This window comes from Peromyscus maniculatus, chromosome 19 (assembly GCF_049852395.1).
Source record: "Peromyscus maniculatus bairdii isolate BWxNUB_F1_BW_parent chromosome 19, HU_Pman_BW_mat_3.1, whole genome shotgun sequence".
NCBI lineage: Eukaryota > Metazoa > Chordata > Mammalia > Rodentia > Cricetidae > Peromyscus > Peromyscus maniculatus.
Genome location: NC_134870.1, coordinates 65189470 through 65201208, shown reverse-complemented (window position 1 = coordinate 65201208; position 11739 = coordinate 65189470). Strand labels below are relative to the sequence as shown.

The 11739-nt window shown below is 46.1% G+C and overlaps 1 long non-coding RNA gene across 1 annotated transcript; it reads left to right on the top strand.

The window, feature by feature from the left end:
• The first annotated feature begins 3926 nt into the window (after positions 1 to 3926).
• LOC143269618 (uncharacterized) lies at positions 3927 to 10733 on the top strand. The gene is made up of 2 exons (XR_013046172.1): positions 3927 to 4263; positions 8635 to 10733. It is a non-coding gene; the product is annotated as an uncharacterized LOC143269618 (long non-coding RNA).
• The last annotated feature ends 1006 nt before the right edge of the window (positions 10734 to 11739 follow it).

The window sequence follows — 11739 nt, the reverse complement described above, 5'->3', positions numbered from 1 at the left end:
GCAGCTAAAGAGAGATGCTGGATCACACCATTGTTGCTATGTAAGCAGAATCTTTCAGTGTTTCCAAACAGGGATCCTTTAAGGAAAGCAGCCATTCTTAACACTGAGACGTGTTCTTCTCAAATGGACGGGAAGAACGCCAAGGGCTTGGTCTATCTCTAAGCCCCCAAATTCTCAAGATGCAATTAGGGACTAGAGGAGGCCAAATCCCTAGCATCTAAAAGTTAGTTATAGCATGAAAACTGTTCCTAGGTATGGGTTGAGGAAAAGGTTTATTATAGATCCGAGGGCAGGTATACCAAAGTATCTGGAATGGTCCAGACTGAACCAGGCCATGAAGGGGGCGGGGTGAGAGAGAGGAACCAGGAGCCAAGAGGCCAGGAGATCAAGAGACCAGCATAACCAGAATGGCTGGGTTATGTAGGGAAAAGAAGCTGGGGGGAGGGCCCAGCACAGTGCTGGGGCTGGAGAGGTTAGGGTAGGGGTAGGGTATATCAACCCATGCCTGCCGTAACAGGTACTGGAGATGCTGAGAGAGGTCCGTGTTAGTTATTTAGCTGCGTTGTGTTCTTACCCTGCAAGGAAACGTCACGAAACACGACAGAATCTGCTTATAGAGTTTATTAGAGATAAAGGGATAGAATGTGCAGGCCTGTGGGAGAGACACGTGCGTGGAGAAGAAGAAGGACTGGGAAGCATGGCGCTCTACTTTAAAACCGGCTGGGGGCGTGGCCAGGTCACGTCACTACTACACGCGTGTGCGTAAATCACATGGTCACGTTGCGCGCTTACGTAGCCATGTAACGTCACGGATTCTGGTCACGCGAGATGCCTTGGCCGGAACTTGCTAGGCGGAGGTGTCTGGGTATCCTAGTTACGAGACGCTTTGACCTGGAAATGGCTATCCTGACCGGAATTGGCTAGGCGGAAGTGTCCGCCTGGTAAATGCGTGTTGTGACCCCTTCAGTCCGCCACAGCATCTGCTTTCCTCTGTTAGCGGGCACCTCAGTTAGCCATTTGTATTTGGTTTGAGCACTAACAATTATCAAGTTGCAAGCACCTCAAAAAGTAGGAGAGAGAAGGGAAAAGAGAGACTGAAAAAAGATCCCTGGCGCCGGGCAGTGGTGGCGCACGCCTTTAATCCCAGCCCTTGGGAGGCAGAGGCAGGCGGATCTCTGTGAGTTCGAGGCCAGCCTGGGCTACCAAGTGAGTTCCAGGAAAGGCGCAAAGCTACACAGAGAAATCCTTTCTCGAAAAACAAACAAACAAACAAAAAAAAAAAAAAAATCCCTGGCTAAATTGCTCACAGAGAGTGTGCGTGCATATATGTGAATCTCTCTCTCTCTCTCTCTCTCTCTCTCTCTCTCTCTCTCTCTCTCTCTCTCTCTCACACACACACACACACACACACACACACACACACATGAGCATAAGCATGTGTACAAATGTATAGGCATGTGACATGAGTTTCTGTGTATATGTAAAGACCAGAAGCAGATAAATACTGGATGTCTCCCTTTAATACTCTCCCCTTTAATTTTTGAGACAGAATCACTCACTCTCTGAGCTGGGAGCTCACTGATTCAGCCAGGCCAGCTGGCCAGCAACCCTAGGGATCCTTCTCTCTTAGCCTTCCCAGCACTGGACTACAGGTGTGCACCACCAAGCTTTACACATGGGTACCAGGAACCTGAAGTCATGCTTTTATAGCAAGAACTTTACTGCACCATCCCAGGGCATGTCAGCAGCAATTCCATTCTAGCCAAACCTTCCCTTCCAGCAGACGTTACAGGGCCTCATGTTTCTCATGCCTTGTGTAGGTTCCTACCAGCAGAGCCTGGGGAGGAGAAAGGAAAACAAACCAGAGAAGTGACGCAGGGCTTTTCATTTGTTTGTTGTTCGATTATTTTATTTTACTGTGGGGTGGGGGATTGAACCCAGGGCCTTGCATATACTAGGCAAACACTCCATTACTGAGCAATACCCCTAGGGTACTGATTGGTTATTTCAAATGATTGCTTTGTGCCTGCCCATGGAAAATGCAGAGTACCACTTGCTGAAAAATTGGTATGAATTCCTTGAGCTTTGCAGGTAGAAGAAGTGGGCTCCACATTCGGCCCTCCTACGGTCTGCCAGACACGGGCCACACCGTGGACCTCACCTCCCGAGACACTCAGAAACATGAGACATGAGGGGGATGCTCCTTAGAAACAGTGACCCATCTTGGTCCTTTCAGCTCCCATTCTACAGCCCAAGAAGTGAAGTCGCACAGCCTGTTGGAAACAGTCTTATATCGATGCTGGGAAAACCAGATGTTATAGGCTTTGATTTCTCAGACAGAATGTGATAAACAAGTCTAAATCAGACTTAATAAAAATGCCTTGTGAAATCCAAAAGGCTAGAGCAGCCATTTCTTTCTTTGAGTTAGTCAACATTGGGTCCAGGTATAAACACAAAGGTCTTTCAAGATGAAACAGCCTTACCTGCGCATATCCCAGCTATGATGACAGAACCTTCCCCATATGTTACTCAGAGATCACAGGGGAGAGCAATGCATTAAAAACAAAAGCAAGTAAAATATGTATAATACAAGACATTGTTTGTTCCTGTAAGATAACATATTTTTATTAGAAAATTAGATTTGTTCACTTAAGTTGCAAATGAACTCTCTGGCTTTTGATTCATTCAATACTTTGCACATTGCATAGGTTTTCATGCCGGTCAGAAAAGTCAAAGATTCCCCAGGTCTATTCCTCTTAGGTCTGTAAGAGAGAGTAAACAAAAAACCACTCTGGCACACTTTAATCCAAGCATATTAACATCTTTTCAACAAATGGTGTTAATCATCATTTTTGAGTTAAACTTGGCCCTGGTGTAGAGTTGGCCCAAGGAAGAATGGCAGGCTTTGCACAATTTCTAGATGGTGTTCTTCCAACCATGCTAACATCTCTGAGTATAACTAAACTATACAAGGTAGTTACTCGTGAATCCTGTTCCTAAGTAACGGGTATTTGTCAGCGAGAAGAGCAGCTTTGTGTACAATAACCTGTTGCTCCCAATTTTACTGGTGTGTAAGATTTGTGTGGAGGTAGGGGTGTGCGACCGGGTTTCACTATGTAGCTCTGCTGTCCTGGAACTCACTGTGTAGACCAGGCTCGCCTCTGCCTCCAGAGTGCTGGGATTAAAGGTGTATGCCACCACACCTGACTTTTCTTTCTACTAAACGTGCTGCCTTTCAACTGGGAGCTACATGAAGGCTGTGTTCCATGCTTTCTTTTTGGTTTCTTGGATAAGTAGAGCCCCGTAATGAGTGGCTACAGAGTAAAGGACACAGTTTACACAGACTTTCTCATCTGAGCGTCAGAGACTTGTGTGGAGGGCTTTTCACCCCGTGTTTCTGAGGGAAAAAACTGAGGCTCTGGAAGGGAATCTTCCTAGGAAGACGACTCAGTTGTGTGCAGGGGGACCTGAGTTCAGTTCTCAGGTGCCACATAAAAAGCTGGGTGTGAGCTGGGCAGTGGTGGCGCACGCCTTTCATCCCAGCACTCAAGAGGCAGAGCCAGGCGAATCTCTGTGAGTTCGAGGCCAGCCTGGTGGTCTACAGAGCGAGATCTAGGACAGGTTCCAAAATGAGAAACCCTGTCTTGAAACAAACAAACAAAAACAACAACAACAGAAAAGCTGAGTGCGGTGTGTGTCTGTCATCCCAGGCCTAGGCAAGCAGAGACAACAGGGTACACTGGCCGCTGAGCCTATCCTAAACAGTGAGCTCTGGGTTCAGAGAGAGACCCTCAGAACATAATAATATAAGGTAGGTGCTGACAGAGGAAGACAGCCAGAGTTGACCTCTGGCCTCACATGTCCAGGGGAAGGGGGAAGAAGGGGAGGGGGTGGGAGAGGGAGAACATGAGTCAGCTTGTGTTTAAGAACACAGAGCCAGGCCCCTGGCCCCAGCACCCTTTAGTTGAATGACACCCATTTGAGAACCGAGTTTCTCCCCTTCTCCAGCAAGTGGCTCTGTCTGCTGCCACGCTGGGCAGCTCTGCTGGAAAAGTTCAGGATCTCTCTCACCCCGTTTTTGCTGTGGCTTCCAGGAGTGTGGCATGGGACATGACATTCCAATGCTCAGATCTACATTTCCGAAAAGCATTTTCTTCTTTGCAGGGAGACATTGAACCATTAGCTGGCTAACATTTGCAAACGGCTGTAGGAAACTCATTCCTGGGAAGGGACGTGACGGCGGCCATCACTCGGCAAGGGAAGGTGGGGTGTTAATTATTGACAAGAGGTTGTCCAAAGGTACAATGTAGAATTATTCATTAGTCGAGCTTTTGGGAATACTGAGTTAAAATGAACAGAGCCCCAGAGCATAAAAAGGGATTGCACCTCTTGCAAACATTCACAGATCTCCAACAAGGGCTCGGTGAGAATAAACAACTTGTTATTCTCATTTCAGTTATGCTTATGATGTTGGTTAAAATGGTAAAACCTGAGGTGAGGAAAGGCGTCTGCCACGGAAGCATGAGGACCTGAGTTCAGGCCTCAGAACCCAAGTGAAAGGGCTGGTACAGCAGTGCACGCTTGTAAACCTAATGCTGAGGAAAGATAGGTAGACCCCTGAGGCTTGCTTACTAGCCAGCCTGACCTTCTGGGTAGGCTCCAGGCCATTGAGAGAATCCATCTCAATAAACAAAGTGGATGGCTTCTGAGGTGTCACAACTCCTGGCTATCCTCTGGCCTCCTCCACCCACCCATAGACACATGTGCAACCACATAAATGTGAATACACACACACACACACACACACACACACACACACACACACACACTGTAAAATCTATCAGGTGGCTGGTACGTGCATGGTTAAGGTGTCACATTTTTCAATTCGACAAATTCAACTCATCTTTGAGACAAGCCAGTTCTGATCCACATTCTTGGAGAACTGGTAAGAGGAGGGTGCAGAGTTCCTTCAGGGTCCACAGACCAGAAAGCACAAGATGGACTTCTTGTGCTGACTAGATAGATAGATAATGCCTGGACTAACTAGTTAAGAGTTAGGAACAAAAGTGACCATTTTGGAGTTCCTTACACCTACCAGGAAATATACCAAGCACTCAGTGTTGCTTAATGAAGCCTTTGAGGCCCAGCTGCCCTAGGAGTTGGGTTGTCGTCTATGTTTGACAGACCAGCAAACTGAGGTGTGGTGGATGCACTGGCCTCCTTATAGTCATGTGAGCAAGTGGCCGAGCCAGGTCCCCAACCCCACCAGATCCACTCTGTCTATGAAGAGGGTTGGATGGGAACAGGAAGTAGACAGCAAACCACTCCGCACAGGGGATTTAGGAAGAGCCAAGGGAGATCACAGGTTGGTACAGACGGTAGAGAATAGTAAATGTTTGCCTTGGGGATTTGTGCTTCACTTGGCAAATAGCAAGGGCCTTTGCATATCAGACCATCTCTCCACAGAGGATTGAGATGTGTTGGCTTCATTTCGAACCCAAGTGTTTGGAGTTTTTTGTTGTTCCTCTGACAGGGTCTCCTATAACAAGAGTGGCCTTAAAGGCACTGCGTAGCCAAGGATGACCTTGAACTCCTGGTCCTCCTGCCTCGATTCCCGGAGTACTAAGATTTCAGGCATACACTACCACACTGGGCTTTAGAATTCAAGGTTTTTCTAAGGACATTTGACACATAGGTTCAGGAAGAAAAGGTTCAACAACGACTGAACTGAAATGATTCAGGTTCAGTATCAACATGATAATCAGCTGCAAGCCTCTGTCATCAGCAAATGTTGTCATTTATGGGTTCTTGTCACAAACTGGTTAAAACAAACTGTCATGAAAGGAGCTAGGCACCCGGGATGACCCCAGGCATCCACAGCATCACTTCCACGATTGGACATTTTCTTTTCATTGCAAAATCTTTGCAAGAATTTTATGGTTATAAAAATAATACATATTCATTACAGAAAACCTGGGGCACTGAAAAAAAAGCACAAATATGTATCTTACATCACTAGTTCCTAATCATTCCTGACAGCCTGTGGTAGTGTGAATGTTCTTGACTCCCATAATCTCATAGGGAGTGGCACTATTAGGAGGTGTGGCTTTGTCAGAATAGCTATGGCCTTGTTGGAGGAAGTGTGTAGCAGGAAGTTTTCTACAGTCCTGCCCAGCCCCATGGACCCGCAGCCACTTATAAAATAATCACTCAGAGGCTTAATATTATTTACAAACTGTATGGCCTATGGCAGGTCTCTTTCTAGCTAGCTCTTATATCTTAAATTAACCCATTTCTAATGAGCTATGTTTTGCCATGTGTTCCGTGGCCTTACCAGTCTGCTGGCAGGTTGCTCCTTGGGCAGCAGGCTGGCATATCTCCAGACTCCACCTTTCTCTTTCCTGTCTCGCTCCTTGGATTTCCTGCCCACCTCTAAGCAGGTCCTCGGGGCTGGGTGGGACTGGGGAAAACTTTATGCTATAGAAGTGTGCCATTGCGGGCACAGGCTTTGAGGTTTCCTGTGCTTAGGATACCGCTCGGTGTCTCAGTGGACTTCCTGTTGCCTGCAAGCCAAGATGTAGCCCACACCACCATGCTCCCTGACACAATGATAATGGCCTGAACCTCTGAAACTGTAAGGAAGCCACCCCAATTAAACATTTTCTTTGAGAGTTGTCATGGTTATAGTGTCTCTTCACGGCAACAGAAAACCCTAACTACAACACAGCCCATGTTGCCTTCTGACACACACTATACTGGTTTTAATAACATGTGAGGCATCTCCCTGTTTAGTGAATCTGTTGCCTGGAGTCCCACAGGCTTCTATTCACACAAATACATCCATGAGGCCCTCAGCTTCCCATGCAATCTCTCATACTCTCTTTAAGAAAGACCTATCTCACAAGCTTCCTTTCATTCCAGCCTGAAGGCAGGGGCCAGGCTTTCCTCATAGCTCTCTCAATGTAGCACTTAGTGTGACAGCAACTTGATAGTCTATTCCCCTTCATTCATTCAACTGCTCTGTATCTAATGTTAAGGAGGAAGAAATGTCAAACCTTTAGGCTGGCACTCAAATTAACAGCCATTGTGTTCGTCATGATTCTCACTGCTGTGAGAAAACACTCGAGACAAAGAACTTAAAGGAGGAACAGTCTCAGGGGGTTTTGAGGTAAGACACTTCCACTTGGGGCCTGAGTAAGGCTGACACCATGGTGCTCTAAGCAAGGGAGACTGCTTACCTCACGGAAACCAGAAAATAAGGAGACAAATGCTGACACCGGCTGGCTTCCTTCTTTCCTCCACTGTTGTTCTGTGTGGGCTCTCAGTCTACAGGATGGGATCCCTGTCACTCAGGGCGGGTTTTCTCAGTTAGCCCTTTCTAGAAATCCTCCCACACAGGTGTTTTCTAGGTGATTGCTAATCCAGTCAGGTGGATAGTGAAAACGAACCATCCCAGGCATCTTGTAAACTAGGGGACATTTGAGATAACCTGGAGAACTCTTATAAGAAAGGAAGTGATAATCCGCCTTTGTCAAAATGGACTCTCTCAAGAAAGACCCATGGCTTCAGATGATTTTTCCTTCCCTGCTCATCATTTATTTTCTGACATGAGAGTTACAGAACTGACAAAATGCATGGCCAGGAGATGCTGTGGATATTGCTTTGTATGCTGTGAATGTGTTGCTCTGATTGGTTAATAAATAAAATGCTGATTGGCCAATAGCCAGGCAGGAAGTATAGGTGGGACAAGCAGAGAAGAGAATTCTGGGAAGAGTCGGGAGTCGCCAATGAGAGGCAGAGGAAGCAAAATGTGAAGGCAGAACTGAGAAAATGTACCAAGTCACATGGCTAAACATAAATAAGAATTATGGGTTAATTTAAGTGTAAGTGCTAGTCAATAGGTAGCCTGAGCTAATGGTCAAACAGTTTTAATTAGTATAAGTCTCTGTGTGTTTACTTGGGTCCAAGCGGCTGCAGGACTGGTGGGTGAGAGAGATTTGTCCTGACGACGGGCCAGGTGGGACACAGGAAAACTCCAGCTACAAGGAGACTTTCTTGCTTCTATTGCTACGTGACAAACTATCCCCAACATGAAAGCCTGGAACTGTCAACCATCTGCTTCCTCATTCTCAGCTCTACAACATGCATGAGCCTGGTGGAGACATCAGTCAAGAGAGCTCAAAGAACTGGGGTCTGAATGGACCACCCAGCTCAGGACCTGGTTCTGGGTCTCAGACATTGCTGTGGGCTGGGTTCCCACTTCTCCCCAAGGTCATCTCAGGCTTCCTGCTTAGTTTGTGGTCATTGGACTTTTGCAGAGGCTGGCCTCCCCCCAGAATGCAAAAGAGGAAGTTGTCAGGGCTTCTAGAATGGGCACCGTATACTTTCACTACTTTCTGATGGGTAAAGCATGTCACAGTATGAACCTAGACTTGGGAGCAGAAGGCTGTCCAGGGCGTGGCTGTGAGGAGGGGAATTCATTGGTTATCCTAACAGTGGGCTACCACAGAAGCTCAAAACCAAACATTAAGTGCACTGTCTTTTGTATTGCAGAGCACAGGCTAAGGCCTCACCCCATGGCCACCATTTCTGAATGTCACCAAAATTGAGTTGTTTCTTCTGCCACTTAAACAGATCTGCACCAGATTCGAAACCTATCTGGCAGTCTAGTTTGGCAATCTGGCATCTGAGGAAGAAGAGAGCTCATGATTCCGGATCCACGGCACCTGCTATTCAGTGTAAGTCACTCCTTACAGCTCCTGCTGTCTCCAGCTACAGGACTGGATGGAGGAGGCCCTGCTGGTTCTCAGCACCTGCTATCACTTCTGCCATCTCTGCCTCCTTCCTCTCCCGGGACACTCCAAAACACCCTCTCCTCTACATTTCTTGAGGACAGCGCAGAAACTGACGTCCCAGTTCTAAGAATGGCTCTTCAGACCCCTCCGTATTTGTCTTCTCTACCCTTGTTGATCTCTCCAGTTCCCAGACTGAACAGACTGTTCCCGGGGTGACCGTGCCCAGTGAGGGCCTCAGAACTGTGGGGCGGGAAGCCTGGGGAGCAAGCTGGCTGGTAGGAAGGAGGGACTAAGCAATTCATTCATGAAAAAAATAAATTGTTTTGAGATGGAGACAATAGGCTACCCACGCCATTAAGTGATCTTTCCACTTCATTCTCCCAAATAGCCAGGGCTAGAAGTATGCACGTTACTGCGTCTGGATGCAACTTCTTATGAGAGTGATAAGACCCTTCAGATAGTGAGGATGGGTCACCAAAACATCAGCACATCAGTCAATAAGTGATTAATAAACGTATGTACTTAGTTCAAATAACTAAATGTAGATTTGGAATGGATGTATAGGCGAATGCTGGTGGCCATGTCAGAGGAGTTGCCGTCATCAATGGAGCTTATGGGATACACCTCAGAGGATAACAAAGATACTCTGGGTGCATCGTGGAGAGGCAGAGCCTTGGAAGGATTGTTCCCAGAATGCCCCTGGCTTCTCCTGAGCTTCCTCCTGCTTGCTGCTGTCCTGTTCCCGCTGTACTTGGCACGGTGTGATTACTACAGGAAAGGATCCTACTCTATCTAGTACAGTGCGACTGTTTCCTGGGAACATCCCACTCCTCACTGGGGAATTTACTTACAGATTATAATGAAGTTGATTTTTATAAGAACAATGATGATTAATTAGATCTGTGATTTAACTGAACTTTCTGAAGTAGCCCAAAAGACACAGGTGGCGAGGACAGTTAGTAAAGATGAATGGGGACATGATTCAGGTTGTTCTTGTTCTGCCAATTGCTCCACTAAGAGATATAAAAAAGGCAAAAATGAGCTAAAAGCCACCTTCCTCTTTGTTAGACATGAGCTTTGCGGAGGATAGAAAATAAGAACAAGGAAGTTTCATTCATTATAGACTCGTGAATTCTGCCTGTGAAAAACAGGCCGATGACTAAAGAGAACAATTATGTCCCTACACCCCAGGTTAGGCCTAGTTCCTTGGTCATGTGATTAATTACAGAATTAATCATAGGCCCCAGTACGCACGTTGAAGAAACAAAGTTGTAAAAGGAAGTTAAACGACCCTATTGTGTGCAAAGGAAAATAGATGGTGAAGTGAGCCCTTGATTAAAGTTTCTCTAGAGTAGAATTAAGAATAGAAATCTACACCAAAACCACAACAGCTGCCAGCTGGTACAAAAAAAAAAAAAAAACCTGGCTGAAATTGACTTGGCTTGCTTAAAACTTTGTTAATCAATTATAGAAGAATCATTGCTTTGTGATAAAGAAAAATATTTATCTACTTGTGGACTTTTGAGAAGAACTTGTGACTTTTGACCCTAATGAGACTTCCGTGTAAAGATTTTACTTTGTTTTGGAGACTATGTAACTTGTGGCTGTGAGGTAATCTTTTCTTGCATAGAAGTCTTTGTATGAGGAGGTAAAATGTGGATAAGACAAAAAATAAGAGACAGAAGAAGGAAAGATACAGGAGAAAACCATCTGGGAAAAAATGGAAGGGAACCATCAGGGAAGAAACAGAAGGAAGACACCAGAGAAGAGTTAAAAGGATAATATCAAAAAGATGTACAAAGAGAACAATGGGGGGGGGGGAATAAAAGAAAAACAACAGGTTAAAAGTAACACAGAGAAAAAAATAGAGTAAAAAGAACAACCAGGAGAGAGAGAGAGAGAGAGAGAGAGAGAGAGAGAGAGAGAGAGAGAGAGAGAGAGAGAGAGAAATAAAATGAAGCATTAAGCTTCGGCCCCCAGATAAAGTTCCTGTGTGTGTCTGTGCATCTGTCCACTAGCTTACCTGGTTCCTAGCTCCTCTCCAGTCTCTCTGAACTGCTTAAAGCTGGCCTTTTGGCAGCAGGCAAACTTGAGAAATGACCCCTAATTGTAAAGTCTTGGTATGTGTGGACGAGAGTAAAAGTTATCTGGGTTAAGTGGAAGAGCGGAAGCGGGTGGTGGTGTCCACTGTTTGCTTTTCTCATTTCCACCCACTCACCAATGAGTCCAGGCACAATAACTGAGCTTCAGTTCCAGAAATCAGATCACGTGGACCTAAGTTCTAAGCCTACTATTTACCTTGGGCGAGTTAATTTTTTCAGTTTGCTCATCCATGAAATGACAACCATAAGGGCACCCATCTCGGGGCCAGTGAGATGGCTCAGCACATAGAGGTGCTTGCTGCCAAGTTTGACCACCTGAGTTCGATTCCTGGAACCCACATGGTGGAAAGAGAGAATACCCACATGGTGAAAAGAGAGAACTGACTCCCTCAAGTTGTCCTCTGATCTACACACACACACACACACACACACACACAGTGGTATGTTCTCACTCCCAATAAATAAATAATAACCTATTGCATACAGTTGTTGCATTAATAACACTTTCAAAAAGTTATTATTGCCTATGTTAGTTACTGTTCTGTTGCCCTGCAGAGACACCATAACCAAGGCAACTCTTTTTTTTTTTTTCCAGACAGGGTTTCTCTGCGTAGCTTTGCGCCTTTCCTGGAGCTCGCTTGGTAGCCCAGGCTGGCCTCGAACTCACAGAGATCCGCCTGGCTCTGCCTCCCAAGTGCTGGGATTAAAGGCGTGCGCCACCACCACCCGGCTCCAAGGCAACTCTTATAAAAAGAAGCATTTAATTGGGGGCTTGCTTACAGTTTTAGAGGGTTAGTCCATGATCATCCTGACAGGAAGTAGACAGGCTTGGTGCTGGAGCA